Source organism: Hyperolius riggenbachi, chromosome 4, assembly GCF_040937935.1.
Source record: "Hyperolius riggenbachi isolate aHypRig1 chromosome 4, aHypRig1.pri, whole genome shotgun sequence".
Classification (NCBI taxonomy): domain Eukaryota; kingdom Metazoa; phylum Chordata; class Amphibia; order Anura; family Hyperoliidae; genus Hyperolius; species Hyperolius riggenbachi.
Genome location: NC_090649.1, coordinates 285683842 through 285706655, shown reverse-complemented (window position 1 = coordinate 285706655; position 22814 = coordinate 285683842). Strand labels below are relative to the sequence as shown.

Genomic DNA, 22814 nt, shown 5'->3' with positions numbered 1-22814 from the left:
GTAATGAAAATAACACCTGCATAGTATATGTCTTGACCATAGAAGATACAATCTTAGTTAGAAGCAACCTAATAGAGAATGTAAATTATCGGAAATTAAAGCTATTGATTAGGTCCATAATGAAGTTTGATATATTTCATGGTGTGTATGTTTATTTTGACTTTTAATTTTCAGTTCAGGTTTTCTTTAAGGTCTCTGCCCCTAACAAAGGTCATCTGGGTTCTTGTCTCTTCCTGTTCAGTAAGCCAGCATAATTCAGTAAGGAGTCCTTGAGCTAGACTCCCTAACACTGCTACTGCCTATAGAGCGGCTGTGGCTGCAGCTCAAGTGCTTTGAGTCCACCAGGAGAAAAGTACAATATACTGTAAGTCTTGAACATCACTTCTGCATAAGGTAAGTCACCCTTGAACACCCAAAATATTTTAATCTTGTACTTACTTTCCAATTCTCAGATGCTTTTTTTCTCACATACCAAGAAAGTAACCTGTCTGGTATTTGAAGTTGGGCCTTGAGTCCTGCAAAGTGAACCTGTCACTTGCTCTGCTCTTATAGTTCTTGGTTTTCAGTGGTCAGACACATACTGATAGTTTCCTTGCCTTCTTCTTTTATGTAATTTATAATTTAATTTTTTTTTGCAATTACTTGTTTTAACTTCATCAAAGGATGTGTTTTTGCCCAGTGATGTTGCTAATGAAAAATAATGTCTGCCTGTGCTGAAAGGAAAGGAAAACTTTAACCAATACAAGAAATACAACACTGTAAGTATCTACTGGGAAAAACACTTAAATGCATCTGTCTACACAGTTCAGATCACACTGTTATCTCTTAGGAAGTAGGATAATCTACATGACATCTCAGGAGAAAAAGCAGAAGCCTCAAGGCAGACTCCCTACACTGCAGGGAAACAGACATCAAAAGAGTAAGCGTTGGAGGACACTGCACTGGCATTTCTGTGAGAAACACACAATTCCACTCCTTGAATATCTTTTATGTAGCACTGCTTTGCAATACCAAGAGCAGTGACTTTATGCATCATGATTATCTACAATGTCACTCCAAAGGTGATTGTCTATACATTAGTCACACACCTCGCATCTAAAGGCTATGGATGACCTCAAATTTTCACCAGTCACTTTTGCATCAAAATTCAAATTTTGCCTGATTCAAATGTATTTTTGCAAGTCACACATTTTCACGAAAAATGTACAGTTTTCTCGTGCCTACTGACTTCAATGTGTTTGGCAAAAATCAGTTTTTCTATGCCTACTGATTTCAATGCATTTGGAAAAAAATAGTTTTCTCATGTCATTGACTTCAATGCATTTGTCAAAAAGGTATTTTCTTGGGGGCTCATGTGCGCCGCGCCTCAAGACGGATGTAAAGTCTGTGAGCTCCGCTCCAAGGGCACTGGTTTACCGGCTTAGCGGCATCCCACCCCGAAGCCACTTGAAAGTTACCGGAACACAGCAGCTACATCTATATGGCTACTAAACAGCGTAAAAACAAGGAACCGGTCCACTACCTGTAAATCAGGATTTCTTCAAGCCCAGAGAGGTGGCGAGATTCCAAGACAGTGGCCGAAGACACTCAGGAGGACAGGGCGGACACAGACTCGGAGGCAGTGTCCAGGACAAACAAGATGCTGACACTTAAAGTGGATCCGAGGTGAAGTTTTGATCTTTTCATAAAATGTGCCCCTTACATAAACTTCATAGGGCAATCGTCTTCCAAAATGCTTAATTTTTTTTAAAAGTACTTTATTTTTTATTAATCTAATGAAGCCCCCACCCCCTCAGCTCTCCAGCGCCTCGGCGCTCTGAATCAAATGCCACAAATGCTTATGGGAGCTCGGATTGGGGAGGAGGAGGCTTTTGCTGGAGGAGGAGGAGTAGGCGTTGTCAGTCAGGGAGCAGCTGAACTCACGCGATGCTTGTGTGAGCAGCACCATAAGGACGCACTTCTGTTCTCAGCAGCTCCAGCCTTTCCTCTAGTGACAGTTATCACTCTTCTGCAGTCTCCCAGTGTCACACAGTAATTGGCCAGTGTGGCATGTGTGTGTGACTAGAGCCGAGCTGGGAGCACAACAGCATGGCTTGTGTGTTCAGAAAGTCTGAACAGCGTGACAAATAAGGGAGGAGGAGGGCTGCGGCAGCTACTTTCACTTTCTCACTCTCCTTGTAGCTGCTGCTGGTTTAAAAACAGCAATAAATCAGGGGAAGAGTGTTAAACTTTTTGGGACTGGCTGTAGCAGAGTTTAGAGTGAGTGAAAGCAGAGCTCCCGGAGCAGCTTTCTCGATCCTCCCCTCCCCCGCAATGGTGCTTTCTCTGTGACGGAAACAAATGGAGAAGTCACACTGCAGGGAGCTGGAGGATCTGATGTCGGGTATTCTCTGCTGTAGTTCCTGACTACCTCTTGAACTTTTATTTCTCCCCCAATCCTGGATTCTAAAACCCTGCACTGGCTAACCCTTTCCTCCCCGTTAGAAGGCTGCAGTTCTCTGATCAATCGTGCACGAGATTTCAGAGGGAAGGGGGTGGCAAGAGGAGTGGTGATACAGGTGAGGGGTGGAGATACAGAGCAGTTTACCTGTGTAATGATGACAATCACAATATGGCTGTAATGATGACAATCAGAATATGGCTGCTGTCATTGTATCACAGTAATAAATAATTATATTCTATTGAAGCTGTTTGCTGCTAGATTTTCTGTGTAAACGATCTAAACTTTAGATAAGATATATAGACAAGTTACTTGCTGTAGTTATTTTTTCATCTCGGATCCGCTTTAAGTACAGGATCTTCTCAAAAAATTAGCATATTGTGATAAAGTTCATTATTTTCTGTAATGTACTGATAAACATTAGACTTTCATATATTTTAGATTCAAATACACACAACTGAAGTAGTTCAAGCCTTTTATTGTTTTAATATTGATGATTTTGGCATACAGCTCATGAAAACCCAAATTTCCTATCTCAAAAAATTAGCATATTTCATCCGACCAATAAAAGAAAAGTGTTTTTAAAACAAAAAAAGTCAACCTTCAAATAATGATGTTTAGTTATGCACTCAATACTTGGTCGGGAATCCTTTTGCAGAAATGACTGCTTCAATGCTTCGTGGCATGGAGGCAATCAGCCTGTGGCACTGCTCAGGTGTTATGGAGGCCCAGGATGCTTCGATAGTGGCCTTAAGCTCATCCAGAGTGTTGGGTCTTGCGTCTCTCAACTTTCTCTTCACAATATCCCACAGATTCTCTATGGGGTTCAGGTCAGGAGAGTTGGCAGGCCAATTGAGCACAGTAATACCATGGTCAGTCAACCATTTACTAGTGGTTTTGGTACTGTGAGCAGGTGCCAGGTCGTGCTGAAAAATGAAATCTTCATCTCCATAAAGCTTTTCAGCAGATGGAAGCATGAACCCACTTTTGAACCAGAAACAGCGACAGAAGCGCCTGACCTGGGCTACAGAGAAGTAGCACTGGACTGTTGCTCAGTGGTCCAAAGTACTTTTTTCGGATGAAAGCAACTTTTACATGTCATTCGGAAATCAAGGTGCCAGAGTCTGGAGGAAGACTGGGGAGAGGGAAATGCCAAAATGCCTGAAGTCCAGTGTCAAGTACCCACAGTAAGTGATGGTCTGGGGTGCCATGTCAGCTGCTGGTGTTGGTCCACTGTGTTTTATCAAGGGCAGGGTCAATGCAGCTAGCTATCAGGAGATTTTGGAGCACTTCATGCTTCTATCTGCTGAAAAGCTTTGTGGAGATGAAGATTTCATTTTTCAGCACGACCTGGCACCTGCTCACAGTGCCAAAACCACTGGTAAATGGTTTACTGACCATGGTATTACCGTGCTCAATTGGCCTGCCAACTCTCCTGACCTGAACCCCATAGAGAATCTGTGGGATATTGTGAAGAGAAAGTTGAGAGACGCAAGACCCAACACTCTGGATGAGCTTAAGGCCGCTATCGAAGCATCCTGGGCTTCCATAACACCTGAGCAGTGCCACAAGCTGATTGCCTCCATGCCACGCCGCATTGAAGCAGTCATTTCTGCAATAGGATTCCCGACCAAGTATTGAGTGCATAACTGAACATAATTATTTGAAGGTTGACTTTTTTTGTTTTAAAAACACTTTTCTTTTATTGGTCGGATGAAATATGCTAATTTTTTGAGATAGGAAATTTGGGTTTTCATGAGCTGTATGCCAAAATCATCATCATTAAAACAATAAAAGGCTTGAACTACTTCAGTTGTATGTATTTGAATCTAAAATATATGAAAGTCTAATGTTTATCAGTACATTACAGAAAATAATGAACTTTATCACAATATGCTATTTTTTTGAGAAGATCCTGTATATATATGAGCTGACTGCAGACATAAAATTCTCCTTCAAGGTGGAAATAAGGGCAGAGGTGAGAACTCTTTCCATGCAGATGGATGAGCTGGGGGAGCAGACCAGATAGAAAAAAAAATGGATGATTTCTCGGAAGCTGTAAAAGAACTCCCTCATCACAAAGGGAGGATAGTGTCTCTGCATTAGAATCGAAAATGGAGAACTTGGACAACAGTGGGAGAGGTGACAACCTCCGCTTCAGGCCAGTGTCTGAATGTGTCACAGACTTTTCAGGCTTTACTTTTACCTTATTTAAAGCTCTTCTACTTGGATATTAAGAAGAGCTACCATATATACTCCAGTCTGGCCTCCAGTTGAAACGCAATGCCCCCCTTTAATCAGTTTTTAACACGGCTGCAAGACTCATCTAATCTTCGCACCACTCCACATCCACATCTCCCCTCTGTAAATCCTTGCACTGGCTCCCTATCCAATTCAGGATAAGTTTCAAGATTTTATGCCTGGCATATAAATCTTTGCACAAATGATTGTTCACAGGTATACACCAGGTTGCCCCCTCTGGTCCTCCAACGACCTTTGCCTCACCGCCCACGCATTTCCCACTCCCATGCGTGCCTGCAGGATTTCTCAAGAGCTGCCCCCACCCTCTGGAACTCCCTTCCACTGCCCATCAGACCTGCTGCCTCCTTCAACAAATTCAAGCAAGCACGGCCCTAACTAGTGTTTCAAACCCCCCCTACATAGATTGCAAGCCTCTGGCAGGGTCCTCCCTTCCATAGTATAGTCTACATGATCGTGTGCTCCTTTCCTATGACAGCCTGTACTTGTATTACTGGGCCTACTTAACCAGCACATAATCGCATGGTCATGTATCTTGTACCGTTTGCCTTGTATAACTTTGTTACGTCTGTCATTCTTGTATCATTGTATATATTTATTGTCCAGCGCTGCGTAATATTCTGGTGCTTTATAACTACAATAAATAATAATAACGTGCAGGTATGTGATGGTGATGATTGTGAATTATGCCCCCCTGGGTGCCACCCCCACGGTATATGCAGAGTGATGCACAACCGAGCTTGCTTCCTTTACTCACCCTTCAGTGTTATCCACCCGTGGGGGCCACCCAGGGGGTGCAACTCACAATCATCACCACCGCATACCGGCACGTGGCGCGGAGGGGGGCACAACAACAAGGATCTGCACACCATCCTCAGCACTCTGTTTATGAGGGGGCCAATCGCTCTATACACATGCTGGCAAGGCACTCGGAGGGAGACAGCACTTTTTATAGAGTGTGTCTGAGTAAAGGGAGTGCTGTAACATTATTTACAGCACCCTTCTTACCTTGCTGGCACCCTCCCTAGCCTTGATTACTCCCTGGCCTCCACATGGCTCACAGACAGAATCACATTGGGCCAGGATCAATGACCTGATTGAGACTGGGCAGTGAGCATGCTTGAAGGATTGGGAAGGAACAGCTGCAACCTCTAAACCCCTGTTCTTATTCCATTAGATAACATTATTTTTAATTATTAGAATAATAATTCTGCCCACACCACCAAAAAGTTGCCATTTACTTACCTGGGGCCTCTTCCAGACCCCCAAAGTCTATTGGGTCCTTGTGGCATTTCCTATCCTCGGCTTATACTCGAGTCACTCACCTTTTCCCTTTTTGGGGGGTAAAAGTTGTGGGATTGGTTTATACTCGGGTCAGCTTATACTCTAGTATATACAGTACTCAGATTTTACCATATACATAGAGCCCTGAACCCCCCCCCCCCCCCCCCTTCATGTCAGAGATGCCAAGAAACATTTTATTAAAGCTCCATTATGCAGAATCAAAATACAAGATCTTAAAAAGGAACTGCAGTGAAAATAACGTAATGAAAAAAGTGCTTAATGTGTACAATAATTATGTATAAATGATTTAGTTAGTGTTTGCCCATTGTAAAATCTTTCTTCTCCCTGATTTACATTCTGAAATGTATCACATGGCGAGATCTTTACAGTTGGAAGGTGATGTTTGTGGAAGGAAATTCTGTTTTTTTGGCAGTTGGAAACAGCTGTTATTTCCCACAATGCAACACAGCTCCCACAGTGTGATATCAGTACCTAGGTGCTGACATCATACTGTGGGATGAGATTCACCACCATATCAGCCATACAGAGCCCCCTGGTGATCCGTTTGAGAAAAGGTAAAGATTTATTGTGGGAAAGGCGATATTGGCTATTGATTGGGATGAGGTTCAATCCTTGGTTACAGTTCCCCTTTAAGGGCAGTGAGGGAATTAGGCTCTAATGGCATTGGGAACTTGCACCTACAGATATTCCCTGATATTTCCCCCATAACTCTCTTTCAAAGACGTGCATTAAAAACAGTATCCTCCAGAAAAAGACTATTCATTAAATGTGGGGTTATCGATATATGCTGCTGTTCACAATTAGGCAGAGAAAGTACAACGTCCGGACCCTGCAGAAACAGCATCACCTCCTGGAACCAGGAGAAGAGATGCAATTGGAAAGCCCTAATCCATCTAAAGTGCTCTCGAGGGACTGAAAAGATATGCATCACCCTACCACTAAGAACATGAAAGATAAAACTGCGACCCCTTCAAAAATCCCAAAGGCACACAGAACGCTGGCTTTGCCCACCTGACTGTGCATCCTCCGTAGGTGATAAAGCTTGGTTCCTACAAGCAATGTATCAACTCACTGTACTATGCCCCAAATTAAGTTACTCCTTCTCCTTTATTAGTAGTCTGTGTTCGGCCAGGGCTATAAATATGGTATTATTTACGTAACTGTTTTAGGTTAATGTTTGTTTTGTTCTTTTCTGTTATGGGAACAATATTGGATGACTGGCCACTCTTGTCTTTTGGGATATAGATTATATTAACTGTTGTTCTCTTTATAGACAATTTGATTATGGTTTGTGCCTACCTGTTAGTGTCTGCTGGTGAATAGTTACATTGATTACTGTTGTGTCCACCTATTGTCATATGCTCTCAGGGTGAATAGATGTAAGCACTGATGGGATTTTACTACATTACAGGAAGACTGTGTAACACAATGTCAAATTGCTGTATACGCTACAAAATTTTTATATAAACCTCTGTATGTTACATCAATTTTGTACACTTCTGATCCAGTTCTGTATAATGCCTGAAGCAGAAACAAGTTTCAAAAGCTTGCAAAGAACTCCAGTACAGTTAGTCATTAAAGGTATCACCTAAACCTTTCTTGCCCTTACCGAGACCTGGCTCACCCCCTCTGACCTGCCTGCAGCTGCAGCCCTATCGTACGGGGGTCTACACCTCAGCCATACCCCAAGACCAGATAACAGGCCTGGGGGAGGGGTGGGCCTACTCCTCTCCCCATCCTGCACCTTCCGTGTCCTTACCCCTCCCCCGTCTCTTTACTTTACCTCCTTTGAGGCCCATGTTATCCGCCTCTATCATCCCCTCCCAGCCATTATTGCAGTCCTATACCGCCCCCCCTCCAGTACAATATCGCACTTCCTAGAAAACCTTGCCTCCTTGCTCCCACACATCCTGTCCTCCGACCTCCCAACAATCATCCTCGGAGACTTTAACATTCCAATTGATGAGCCTACCACCTCTGCTGCCACTCAGCTTCTCTCACTCACCAACTCCCTTGGCCTCACTCAGCATACTAATGCCACAACCCACAGTGCTGGTAATACTTTGGACCTAATTTTCTCCAAAGCCATCGCACTTACCAACCTGGACATTACACCATTTCCCATCTCCGACCACCACCTCATCACCTTCACCCTCACTCCATCCAGCACCCCCTGTCTCCCTCCCCAAACTGGACGTTGGCAGAGAGATCTACGCAACCTTGACCCCAATGTACTAGCCACACCCCTCCACTCTCTCTCCTCCTCCCTCCCCAGCCTAACCTGCCCCAACGAAGCAGCAGCGCAATACAACAGTAACCTCTCCGCAGCCTTAGACCATGCGGCTCCCCTGACCTTTCGTACCAACAGTCGCCCCAACCCCCAACCTTGGCACACTGCCCTCACAAAAAAACTACAAAATGAGACACGAGCTGCAGAACGCAAATGGAGGAAATCCCGCCACAACAATGATTTCCTGGGATACAAGACCAAGTTGCAGACGTACCATAATGCCCTCGCTGATAGTAAACAGATATACTTCACTCACTTGATCGCTACCCAAGCCTCCAACCCACGTCATCTTTTTGCCACCTTCAATGCCCTACTTAACCCCACACCTCCCCCCCCAACCTCCACCCTCTCAGCCACTGACCTATCAAACTACTTTATCAACAAAATTACAACAATCCGGAGGGATATTTCTCTCCTCCACTCTATCGCCCCCGCCTCCCCACCACATCCGACTCCTGCCTCTTTCTCCTCCCTTACCTCCTTCAATCCTGTCACGGTGGAGGAAGTCAACCAGCTGCTGGCAACTTCACCTGCCACTTCCTGCCCCCTAGATCCGGTCCCATCTGATTCTCTGCGCCCACATTTTTCTGATCTGGCCCCTGTCCTCACCCATCTGTTCAACCTCTCCTTCTCCACCGGCATCTTCCCCTCCATATTCAAACAGGCCACTGTGCTTCCCCTGCTAAAGAAATCTTCACTTGACCCTGCTCTGCCATCCAACTACCGCCCTATCTCTCTCCTCCCTTTTGCCTCAAAAATTCTTGAACGCCTGGCCCAACAACGCCTGACCAACTTCCTTAACTCCAACTCCCTTCTCGATCCCCTGCAGTCTGGTTTTCGCACAGCCCATTCTACAGAAACAGCCCTCACCAAAGTGGTAAACGACCTTGCCCTTGCCAAAGCCGAAGGTAAATACTCCATCCTGCTCCTCCTGGACCTCTCCTCGGCATTTGACACTGTCGACCACTCCCTCCTCCTCCACTCCCTGCAGCTAATGGGCATTCAGGACCTAGCCTTAGCCTGGATCTCCTCCTACCTCTCCAACCGCTCCTTCACAACATTTTTCAATGGCTCCTCATCCGCTCCTACACCCCTCTCAGTTGGTGTTCCTCAAGGTTCCGTCCTAGGACCACTCCTGTTCTCACTCTATACTGCCTCAATTGGTAAAATCATCTCCTCCATGGGTTTCAATTATCACCTGTATGCCGACGACACCCAGATATATCTCCACACCCCAGATCTCTCCTCCTCTACCATGGACAAAGTCTCTGCCTGCCTCACATCCATTTCCTCCTGGATGGCTGCCAGGTACCTGAAGCTTAATTTGGACAAGACTGAGCTTCTAATATTCCCACCCCGCACAGCTGCACCCCTCCCAGATCTGCACGTCACTATTGAAAATACTACTATCCACCCTACCTCCCAAGCCCGCTGTCTAGGCGTTACTCTGGACTCTGAACTTTCCTTTACAGCCCACATCCAAGGTATTGTCAGATCCTGCAACTTCCACCTCCGCAACATCTCCAAGATCCGCTCCTACCTGTCACTTGACACCACTAAACTCCTTATCCATGCCCTTGTCATCTCCCGCCTAGACTACTGCAATTCTCTTTTATCTGGCCTCCCCTCTAACCGTACTGACCCACTTAAATTGGTAATGAATGCGGCAGCCAGACTGATACATTCTTCTCACCGCAGTGCCTCTACAACTCCGCTCTGTAAAGCACTACACTGGCTCCCCATCAGCTTTAGGATCAATTTCAAAATCCTGTGCTTGGCCTACAAATCAGTGCACAAGACCTGCCCGACCTACATCTCTGATCTGGTCCACAGGCACGTACCAGCCCGCCCCCTCCGATCCTCCAATGACCTGCGCCTAGTCGCACCACGCATAACTCAGTCACACGCACGATTGCAGGACTTCACCAGGGCTGCCCCTACTCTCTGGAACTCTCTCCCACCAGCCGTCAGACTCGCCCCCACCTTTAATACCTTCAAACAAGCTCTCAAGACTCACCTCTTCACGCTCGCATACCCTCCTACACCAGTATCATAATATGTTCTGTTAGACCCCCTCTCAAAAGACGCACCTATTGTCTCCACCCCAACCTTTAGATTGTAAGCCTCTGGCAGGGCCCTCCTCCCTAATGTATCCATCTTGATTATGCAATCTTACTCACAACCACCCTTCTTGTAGACTCGAACAGTCTCTATCTTGACCTATGACACTGTATTGTTATCAAATCATTTGCATGATCTTGTTTTGTTGTGAGTTTCCGTATGTTCTACCTGTATGTTAACCCATTTATCTATTGTGCAGCGCTGCGTAATATGTTGGCGCTTTATAAATACAATAAATAATAATAATAATAATAAACAACATTTGTTGTTATGTGTCTTTTGATTCTCTCCATGATTAACACCAGACCACATACAACTGACATAAGGTGAAGAAACCCCACTGTATAGACAGTATAAAAGATGGATAGAATTTTCTTTCTCTGTGACAATGCTTCAGCTAGGAAGGATCTAAGTCAGCGATGCTGACTCTGGCATGCCACTGCTGTAGTCCTGTTTGCTTGCTATAAGGTTCACATGGTGTTTCTTCACACCGCAGGGAATTCAAGAAAAAAAATCTATATTTAGATGTGTAGAAGAGCAGCTGAGCGTAAGGCAGCTTCTGTATTGAAATGACTGTCATCTACTGCTTCCACAAAGAAGCACTGTACTGTGATTACAAGTCAAATCAACTACTAGCAAATACACAGGGAGGTCTTCAAACATAGTCAAGGGCCCAAGGTTGTTCAAATGCAAGTGCAACACACCAGATACTTCATATCTGTAGCACAGGGCTGAGGTGGCTGATAATCACCCTTTATATCTTATTACGCGTCCAAGTTATACTTGAAATTTTAGATTCTATAATTTAGGTAGAGTAAGGCTGTATTTACCATAAGGCACTGTAGGCACGTGCCTACAGGCCCCTGATGATGGAAAAGGGGCTCACTTACCTCCACAAGTGCCTCCCTCCCTCCCTTCCTATGCAGAATCCTGATGACAGTGTAAATGAGATTTTACTCACCTGACTCTCAGCATTCCACTGACAATAAACCTTTAACGTGGAACACCTCTAGCTACCTAATACTTTGGGTCACCTCTAGCTACTTAATACTGAGGCTACGTCTGGCTACTAAATGGCACCTCTATAAAGAAACATTGCAACATATCAAAAATGACACATAGAGCGGTTGTCCCCATATTATGCAAAGATGAACAAGAGAGTCAGCCTATGGGCGTGCGTTCGTACTCTTAGAGCCCCGAGGTGCTGAAGGGGATTAGGAGATGACATTGGGGAGAAGGTCTGAGTTGAGGAGAGTGATCGCTTGAGGGAAGAATGTGTTCCTACGCCTGGTGGTTTTGGTGCAGATGGACCTATAGCGACGTCCCGAGCGGAGGGGACTGAAGAAGTGATTGCCAGGGTGGGAGGGGTCTAGTGTGATTCTATTGGCCCTGGACCTCATTCTGGATGTGTGGAGAAGGTCCAAGGGTGGCAGGGGTGACCCAATGATCTTCTCAGCCACATTGATGACTCTCTGGAGTTTGAGCCTATCATTTGCATTTGCCCCCGAGTACCAGACAATGATGGAGGAGCAAAGGACAGATTTGATGGTCGCCGTATAGAAACTGGTCAGTAGCTTCCAGGGCATTCCAAACTTCCTCAGTTGCCTCAAGAAGAACAGTCTCTGCTGGGCCTTCTTTTGGGTTGTAGAGGTATTTACATCCCATCTCAAGTTCTCAGTGATGGTGGTGCCTAGGAACCGTGCGCTATGTACCCTGGTGACTTCGGTACCATCAATGATGACTGGGCTGGGTGGTGGAGCGTTCCTTCTGAAGTTCACTATCAGTTACACCCAGAGCTGGGACAAGGTCCTCCAGCACCCAAGGCTGAGACATCAAAGTGCGCCCCTCCACCCCTCCCACCCCAGCTGTCATACACTGATTACTGTTAGACTAAGAGGGCCACAGGGCCCACAACCTCCCCAACACCTTAATATATAGTTATCTGGCTTGCAGTCACTGCTATGTATCTCATTTTCTTATTTATTTCTGCTTCATACACAATTAGGAATGACAGCTGAATGAATTGTGCGCCCCCTCCTACACTGCGCCCTGAGGCTGGAGCCTCTCTCGCCTCTGCCTCGGCCCGGCCCTGGTTACACCGTTTGTTCTGTGTTTAGTACAAGTTTGTTGTCTGAGCATCATCTGAGAATCCGCTCAATCTCGCTGCGATATTCCAGCTCTGCTTTATCACCAATGAGTCCTACGATGGTGGTATCATCCGCAAACTTAATGACCTTGACGGTATCCGCAGAGGAGGTGCAGCTGTTTGTGTACAGGGAGGAGAGCATCGGTGACAGTACACACCCTTGTGGGGCGCCTGTGTTTGTGGTTCTTACACTGGAGGAGCAGCCTACAAATCTCACTAGCTGTGTCCTGTTCGTAAGGAAGTCCTTGATCCAGGTGCAAAGGGTTGGGTCAACACCGAGTCGTTCCAGGTCGTCGTGCATAATGTTTGGGCAGATGGTGTTGAATGCGGAACTGAAGTCCAGGAGGAGGATCCTTGCGTAGGTCTTGGGTTTATCTAGGTGTTCAGTGATATGTGCAAGGCAGATATTAATGGCGTCCTCCACAGACCGGTTTGCCCTGTACACAAATTGTAGAGGATCCAATAGGGTGGCAGTGTGGAGCTTCAGGTAGGAGAGAACCAGTCTCTCGAAGGTCTTCATGATAATCGGGGTTAGGGCAACGGGTCTAAAGTTGTTTAGGTCCGTGACTCCTGGCTTCTTGGGGACCGGTATGATGTCGGCTTTTTTGAAGCAGGAGGGAACTTTGCCCAGCTCCAGGGATCAGTTAAAAATGGAGGTGAGGACCGGGGCTAACTGACCTGCACATGTTTTTAGACAGGATGGGGATATGCCATCTGGGCCTGAGGCCTTCCTAGTGTTTAGCTTCCGGAGGTGCCATAGCACATCGGTCTCCTGGACTGTTACCCATGCTGGGGGAGCATGACCAGCGTGTAGAGGAGAGGAGGGGGGTGGATGCTTGGGTGAGGATGTGGTCGTTTGATCCACAGGGTGGGTGGGTTGGGCCTCGAACCTGGAATTTAACAGTCCTTTTCACAACTGACATAATTCACAGATTACTTATCCAAAAAATATCTTGGTGCACACTGCTGATATTGAATTAGAAGCACATTGATAGTAGAGATGGCGGATTAGCTATCTATGCATTCTTTGTTGGCTGCTACATCAGAATTCTGTGGAACGGGACAGGTTATACAGTAGAGGCATCTGCGATGAATTAATAGTGTATGCAGTCTATTATTGTCTAATTAACTTTTTATATGCAAGCACTACAGCCAGTAACTGGAATAATTCAAAGCAGTTTATGATCAGTAGGCTTTTCAAGGAGACTGAATTGCATTTACAGCTTTATGTAATATCCGTTCAGGTTCTTGAAATTATGCATTTACTGTATATAGTGCTGTCACCTGCAGTAACCTTTTACAGAGCACAGAGTACGTAGCTTATCTTAGACTAGTTCACACAGAATCCGTTGTGATGCACATGCAGCACACCGCAGGGATTCCAAAAGTAGTCTCTTCAGATGACGCACCTGGCACAATGCACAGTAATACTTCGCCATGCATTTGTAACACAGGAATAACGTGATCGGTGCCATCTTGGGTCACGTTCTAACAATGAAAACCAATGCACCATGGTGGCAACACACAGCTCTATTCTTGGTTCAGCAGCACCAATTTGAATCTTAAAGAGTACCAAGCTTGTAAAATAGAAAACATAATTTAAAATCTCTATTTTATTGATGCAAGAATCGGCAGGTGCTAAGGTTACAAATTCACCCGCTCTCACATAATTATACATCTGAAACTCAGCTACCCCAAGTTTTTCCAATGCCTTGTGGCCAGTGGCCACTCCCACCTCCATTGCCACAGCCCTCTCTCAGCTCAGCAGCTGTGGCCTAATAGGTGGCTGCCGAGCTTTAGTCTGTTGGACGATAATCAGGCATGTGTACGCGCACATATGACTAGACAAGTGATTGATTGATAACAGGCAGTTAGCCCAATCCAACCGTCAGAGCTACGCATACGACTGTTGGCCTGATATTGTGCAGTTGGTCGCATGTTGAACGACTTGTACTTGTTTTGAATGCAGCCGTATCGTGCAGTCCGTAATTCCACATGCGTGCACATTATGTAAATGAGTTGGTCGTTTAGTCGTGTGGACATACAAGTCAAGTCAAGTTGGTCAGGTTGTGCGGTTGGTCGTGCGCTTGTTGGATGTGTGTACGCAGCTTTAGAAGTAGTACAGTCATGTGTAAGCACTGGCATAAACTTTGGATGAGACAGCGCACAGCAAGATAAGGCACACAGTAAAGGTGCCCATTAACAGTGCAATATTGTCATCAGATGTGATCTTTTGACGTAATATTTACGATCGAATTGTACGGTAAACAGTGTAGTGTTTGGTGAAACGATCTGAATCGATTCTTTTGTTGATTGTAATTGAAAATTCCATTGATGCGAATGTTGAATTTCAAGATTGTATCTGAAGAGAGAAAATGCCCTAATCAACCTTTTTATGGGAACAATCGATAAATACCTTCCAATGAATTTCGACCGTAAAAAGGGTGTAGAAAGATCGCATCTGGTGAAAAAATGGAACTGTTAATGGACACCTTAAGATTGACTCTGATGCCTGGTACAAACCATTGATAATTTGTGACAGTTCCGATTTGATTTCCGATTTTTTTTCTGAATGTTTTCAGATAGAAGTGATTGGAAAATCAAACAAAAAAAGATCAGAAATCAGATCAAACCTGTTGGAAATTATCAATTCCACCCGTCTGACAGAAAATTGCATGGTGTGTATCAGGCATAAACGTTATCCACATCCTTTAAAGTAAACCTGAAGGGGAAAAAAGTGCCCCTGGGGGTACTTACTTTGGGAGGGGCTAGTCTCTGAATCCTAAAGAGGATTTCTCCGCCCACCTCGGTAGAGGGAATCCAGCGCTGGCTTCCCCGAAAATCCCCTTGTTGGTGCTCGTTGCCGCTGCGCGCATGCACACAAGTGATGATAAAGGGGACCAGTTGGTTGGGATTGTAAAACCATGTATTTTGCTTATGAATTCTTAGAGGTATGCATGACCAGGGGTGTGGCACGGCATGCTTGGAGGTGTGACAGGGGCATGTCTATAAAGGTGTCCCCCTTTCTTACCTTAGAAAGTTGGGAGATATGGTGTAAAGGTGCCCATTAATGATACAATCTTACCATTCCTATGTAATATGAGGGAATACCTGACCCAATGAAGGAATATTCACGCAGTTTACCTTTCTATTACGTAGATTTGATAAGATTGTATCAATAGTGGTCACCATAACCACTTTAGGACCAAGGCATTTTGCACATATCAGCACTGCCCCATTCATTCGCCAATAACTTTATTACTACTAATCACACCTAAATGATCTATATATTGGTTTTTTTTCAGTACAAACTAGGCTTTTAGTGTGTGATAATTTTGTTTAGTAGTTACCTTATTTCCAATGCATTTTAAAGGGAAAAGAATGGAAAAAATAGAAAAAACACACAATTTCTCTATTTACATCCATTATAGCTTTACAATAAACAGTGCTAACTATAAGTGAAACCCACACATTTTTATTTGCTTATCCATCCTGGTTATAACAATGTTTAGATTATGTTCCTAGCACAATGTATGGTGACAATATTGTGTTTGGAAATAAAGGTTTCTTTTTTCTGTTTTTCGTTTTTTGCTTTCTCATTGTATACTATTGATGATTATAAGACCTTATTTGCAAAAATGATAGTAATATACCCTTATGGAATACATATTTAAAAATCCAAGTTCCTAAGGTAACAATGCATGTTTCTTCTTTCATATTCTGTCACTTTGTTTTCATTTTACAAGTTTTTTATTTTGGTATAGAATATTTGATTGTTTGTGACTAAAATGAATACACAGGACATGGGCCTCCACCCTAAAACGTTCTAAACTCCATTCTACTACTTATTACGGTTAAAATGTTACCACATACTGTATGTCTCTTGTAGTTTTGTTAAAATTTTCCCAAGGTTGATCATAATTTTGAAAATGATTTTTTTTATGTTGGATTGAGTTTGTCCCCACCTATTTTTTATGTGACGTGTGTCCAAGCTCCATGGCGGTGAATTTTTTTTGCCAAATAGGCAAAAATCCTTTTTTTTTTTTTAAAAAAATTTTGTGTTTCATGTAAAGCTACCAGAGTGGTAGCTACATGAAACACCACTAGAGGGCGCATGTGTCCCTCTAGTGCGATTGTCGCCGGCATCAATAGCAAACAGGGGAACGCGTATATAACGCGCTCCCCTGTTTGGCTTCTCCTGTCGCCATGGCGACGATCGGAATGACGTCATGGACGTCAGACGCCTCCGATCCAGCCCATAGCGCTGCCCGGAACTCATTGGTCCGGGCAGCGCAGGGCTCTGGCGGGGGGGCCCCTCTTCCCCCGCTGCGTGCGGGCGATCATGCTAGCAAAGTGCTAGCAAAGTGCACAGCACTTTAAATGGCGCAAATCGCCCCACCAGGGGCTGAGATATCTTCCTGCGCGGCATAGCCCGAGCTCGGCTCGGGCTTACCGCCAGGAAGGTTAAGACCCACCGAAATGTATTCTACAACTTGTCACGATTAAAATAATACTACATGTGCCTCATTTAGTAACAAACTTATGGTGCAATCTCCACAATTAAACTGGACTTATCTATACGTCCGGTGGTCATTAAGTGGTTAGGCAGAGGAAAGTTGGAGGTTAGTGTAAGATGGCCATTAACCACTTCACACGGACGGACGGTCAACAGACAAGAGCGATTTTCACCTTTCAGGGCTCATCCCCTTCATTTGCCAATAGCTTAATCACTACTAATCACAATGAAGATATCTAAATCTTGTTTTTTTCACCACCAATTAGGCTTTTTGGGGTTGATATTTGTTTTCAGTAATTACTTTATTTTCTATGCATTTTAAAGTGAAAAACAAGGAAAAAATGAAAAAAATACACTATTTCTCCAATTTCATCCCCTATAGTTTTAATATAAACACTGCTACTGTACATAAAACCCACACATTTTATCTGCCTATTTGTCCTGGTTATCACAACATTTTAATTATGTCCCTACTACAAAGTATAGTGACAATATAGTATTTGGAAATAAATGTGTATTTTTTCTTTGGTTTTTTTTTTTTTTCACTATTTTCACGTGAACGTGCACAGGAATGCACATGCGGGCGCATGCACGTGCGGGAACGCGCACGTGCACGCGCACAATGGCAGCAGCACTGTCTGGCTTATAAAAACGTCCTGGAGCCATTAAGAGGCTCTAGCAGGTTGTTTTTTTATAAGTCGGCCTAAACAAACATACTGTCATTAAGTTACATTAGTTATGTTAATTAAAATAGATAGGTAATAATCTCTTACCCATCCAGTTTTAAAGCATGAGACAGTTCCAACTGTCCTGTGTCCTGATCACCCCCCCCCCCCTCCCCCCCAGTTGCTAGTCAACAAGAATAACAACATCAGAAATCCCATCATGCTTTGCACAGCATCAGGGGAAAAATGCCCAGTTGTCTTTAATGGGGCGGGGCTTAGCTTAGCTTCTGTGCAGCTAAAAATGAGACTTTGGTAAGAAAAACAAAGTTCTGATGCTGTGAAACTGTTAAAATAAACACCAAGCCTTTTCAGTGCTGCTGAGTAGATTTTTAGTCTGGAGGTTCACTTTAATGATACACTCCTGTGAGCCGATCAACCGTTTCTGATTGCTGCTGTAATTGATCAGAAATGTCTGAATTGCTGCTGACCAATTTGATAAGATTAATGGAATTAATCTGTTTCTTTGGAACTAACCCATTGATCGAATTGCATTGGTTATTTGGCTGTTAATGGGCAAGAATGATTGTTTCTGGTCAATCAGGGCTCAGCCACACTATACGCACTTGTCTGAGCGCTTGTGATTGATTAGCACTTTCTGAGGCCCGGTTCACATCTGCAAAATGAGCCAAAAGGATCCGGTGAGCAGATCCGGTCTCCGCTTCACCGGATGCGGATGGCTCAGTCCGTGGCTCGGTTCACATATGAAAACGGATCTGATCAATGATTGATCGGATCCATTTTCACTCAGCATATACATACCTAATCTTCTGCAGCAGCCGGCGGTAGAGGGTTCCTCTTCTTCCGCTGTGACTACAGTCACATGACGCGGAAGAAGACGGAAGCCTCTACGGCCGGCTGCTACGGAAGATTAGGTATGTATAAACCCTCCCTAGCCCGCCCACCCGCCCGGCTGCTGCACCCTCCCTTCACCCTCCCGTCACTAGATTCGCGTCGGCCCATGCCCTCATCCCCCGTGGAACGGTCCATTTTTCACTAGTGTGAAGAAACGTTCCATTTCCCATTGCCCCCAATGCTGCTGCATTTATGTCCAGATCCATTCCGCTAAGCAGAACAGTCATGAAAATTAGGGCCAGCAGCAATTTTTAGGTCCGGGGACCGGAACGTATCCGTACCAATGGACGCATGTGAATGGATCCATAGGTTAGCATTGGATCCATTCACATCCGTTCTGTTTGTACAGTATACGGTACAAATCACAGCAATTTTTCACGTACGCGATTTTAATGAAAGTGAATGAGAAAGTGGATCACAAAGCGCTCAGAAAAGCGCTTTGAGGCCTCTTGCACACTGCAAGCGATTCCGATTCAGATTCCGCTTTTTAATCAGTTTTTACATCCAAATTAATATTCCGATTTGCAGTGTGCAGGGAGCAAACTGCAAATCTGAATCTGAATCGGATGTAAAAACCGATTAAAAAGCGAAATCTGAATCGGAATTGCTTGCAGTGTGCAAGAGGCCATAGTGTGGCTGAGCCCTTACTGCGGCAGAAACTGTCGACCGGTGGTGGGATTGTATAGTTAAAGGCCAGCTTTAGGCTGGATCCGCACTTGTCTATCAGTTTTCTCCATCACCTTTTCTGCACAAGTTGTCTGACAGTGCTGCATTGCTGTCATTTGTTTTTCTGCATGAGAAAAAATGCATTCAAGTGTGAACTAGTGCACTGATTAACATTGGTTCTCAGTTTTCCTATGCAGAAAATGCACAGAAAACTGAGGAGTGTGGACAAGCCCTTGGGCACTGGAAAGGGGAAGGTTAGTAGGCATTGTAAGTTGTAACAGGTTAGGCCAGGGTCACACTTAGCAGAATCGCATGAGTTTTCCCCATAGAACACATTGGAAAACTACCCACTAGCACCCTCCTCCCCACCCACGGGCATTCCCCCCCCCTCAAGTGACAACCCCACTACCCACTAGCACCCTCCTCCCCACCAAGTGTCAGTGCACCCCGCCCCAGGCACCCTGTCCCTGCACCCAGTCCCAAGCATCCTGTCCCTGCACCCTGCTCCAGTCCCTGCCCCACGCACCCTGTCCCTGCCCCAGGCACCCAGTCCCAGCGCCCTGCCCCAAGCACTCTGTCCCTGCACCCAGTCCCAGGCACCCTGTCCCTGCTCCAGGCACCCAGTCCCAGCACCCTGCCCCAGCCACAACTTCCCTAACCAGCACCCTGCCCCAGCCACAACTGCCCTAACCAGCACCATGCCCCAACTAGCACCTTGCCCCAGCCTGAACTGCCCTAAGGGCCCTTTCACACCAGAGGCTAGTTTCGGCGTTTTACAGCCAACACCATAGTTGGCGTTATCCAAGGTAAAATAAAAGTCCATAGACTTTCATTTTACCTTTCACACCTAAAGCAGTTTTTTTGGGCGTTGGGTTTTGAAGCTCCCCGGAGCTTTTTCAGGGCTGTTTACAGCCGAAGTTAGCTGTTGGCGTTTCAATGATAGTCAATGGAAAACACCAACTTCAGCGTTTTCAAAGCGTTTTACAGCTGACTTGTTCACTTATTTTTATAGAAAAAAAAAAAGGACGTTTTCATATGAGCTGTAGAACGCTTTGAAAACGCTATGTATTGGCGTTAAGCAAAAGGCTGACTTTCAGCCTTTTCTACCGCAGCCTCTAGTGTGAAAGAGCCCTAACCAGCACCCTGCCCCAACCACCAGCACCCTGCCCCAGCCTGAACTACCCTGCACCCTGCCCCTAGCCTGAACTGCCTAACCACCAGCACCCTGCCCCTGCACCAGCCTGCACACTGCCCTAACCAGCACCCTGTCCCTGCACCCATCCTGCACACTGCGCACCCTGTCCCTAAACCCATCCTGCACACTGCCCTAAACTTGCAGCTTTTCCCTACACCCATCCTGCACACTGCCCCAATCTGCACCCATCCTACACACTGTCCTAACCAGCACCCTTTCCCTGCACACTGCCTTAACCAGCACCCATCCTGCACACTGCGCACCATGTCCCTAAACCCATCCTGCACACTGCCCTAACCTGCACCTTTTCCCTACACCCATCCTGCACACTGCCCTAGCCTGCACCTTTTCAATACACCCATCCTACACACTGCCCTAACCAGCACCCTGTCCCTGCCCTAACCAGCACCCTTTCCCTGCATCCAGCCTGCACACTGCCTTAAAGAGAACCCGAGGTGGGATTTTATTATGCTAGTGGGGCACAGAGGCTGGTTGTGCACACTAACACCAGCCTCTGTTGCCCCATGGTGTGCCTCAAAACCCCCCCTGCGCGCCGCTATACCCCCACAGTGCTGCCGACAATGTTTACCTAAGCGCTGTCTGTCAGCGCCGCTCCCCTGCCTCCTCATCGGCGCTACCCGCCTGTGTCCCTTCCCTCCCGCTGATTGGAGGGAAGTGACGCGGTGGGTAGTGCCGATACGGAGGAGGCGGCGCTGACAGACAGCGCTTAGATAAACATTGCGCTGGCGACACGCTGTGTGTCGGCAGCACTGTGGGGGTATTGCGGGGCGCAGGGGGGTCTTTGAGGCACACCATGGGGCAACAGAGGCTGGTGTTAGTGTGCACAACCAGCCTCTGTGCCCCACTAGCATAATAAAATCCCACCTCGTGTTCTCTTCAACCAGCACCGTCCCTGCACCCATCCTGCACACTGCCCTAACCTGCACCCATCATGCACACAGTGGATCACTGAACTGCCTGCCAGGGAGTTGACGGGGAAGTGTCAGTGTGGCTGACTTTGCCTTTGGGTAGGGGGCCCCCAGGTTATCTTTGCCGGGCAAGTTTGCCCTGCGGGCGGCCCTGGTAGAGATATAAGTTCCTTCAAGCTCTCTAAAATCCAGCTCTAATTGGAACACTTGCACGGTTGCCGCAGGACACAGCCTGAGCCTTCCACCCGGGACTGTTTGGAGAGAATGCACAGGCAGAAATGGCCACGACAGTGCTCTGTGAGGAATGCAGCTAGCAGACGCACTGCTCAAGCAGGCCAGCCGCTTCCCTCGCAGTGTACCGCAACCGCACTGTGACACACTCCGAAACCACCAAGCAACTCAGCACTACCAAAACGAGGGGGCGGTAACCCGAGTAACGTCGAGCGACATGACGTCACCTAGTGTTTCCAACTTTGCCTAGCAACCAATGCGAAGCCCTTAGCAACGATACAGCGTGAGGAGACTGGCAGTTAGGTACATTATGATACCCCAAAGGTACGAGTGTGCTAGATGTGTGTGGCAGGCAGCGTGTAGCGGGGCTCGTGTGCGTACAGGGCGCATATAAAAGCTCAGGGCTGACTGAAGCAGGGCAACATATGTACATATGTATTTGTGAACGCAGTACATGATTTTACAGCGCCTGCTTCCTTGTTAATTTATTGATGTCATAGATGTGCAAATTCTAGCAAAAGACAAGGCAATTGTGATTTCCTGTTAGATAATTCACAGCCAGATAGAAGTCATAATTGCAAATCGTATTTTTGTAGAAATGTGGAGTGTAATGTAAGCCTTCATACGGGCACTGATTTATGTATACTTGGCAAAAACAAAATTTGTGCAAAAGTTGAGCAGCTACCTAGACAAGTGTGTCCAGCCCCAGTTAAAGAAAAATAGTGAAAAACAAAGGGTCCACCTTTGAATACTTAACCCTTTGGGGACTGGCTGCCTAACCCCTAGCTAGCTCGGCATGGTGTCCCCCTGTAGCCAGGTATCCCCGTATTGCCAGCAGCCTTTACTCACCTCCTAGGCTCCAGGGATGAGCAGCTCTAGCCCCCTCAGCTCTGGCCGGCATCCCTGCTCGCACTGCCGTTAAGTTCCGGGTTACGGCTTGATGACGTCATCAAGCCGGGACCCGACACAACGCAGAGCGAGCAGGGATGCCGGTGTAATGTCTGATTGCGCTGCCCGGAAGCTCCCTTCCATACTGAGTAGCACGCATGCTAAGTGTGAAGTTAATGATGCTGCTGGAGATAAAATACGAAATATCTCCGCTCCCACACTTCTTACTCTCCCCAAATTTTCAGGGTAGG

At 46.0% G+C, this 22814-nt stretch overlaps 1 protein-coding gene across 5 annotated transcripts in view; it reads left to right on the top strand.

Moving 5' to 3' along the window:
• Window positions 1-21889: 21889 nt before the first annotated feature.
• Window positions 21890-22814, top strand: part of FAM184A (family with sequence similarity 184 member A) — a 306218-nt gene continuing 305293 nt past the window's right edge. For 3 of the 5 annotated variants that reach the window (XM_068231372.1, XM_068231373.1, XM_068231369.1), the window contains exon 1: window positions 21897-21999. The gene's annotated coding sequence lies outside the window, so the exon portion shown is untranslated. Of the gene's footprint in view, window positions 22000-22040; window positions 22202-22814 lie in introns of those variants that run through there. The other 2 variants (XM_068231371.1, XM_068231370.1) reach the window with 2 other exon arrangements.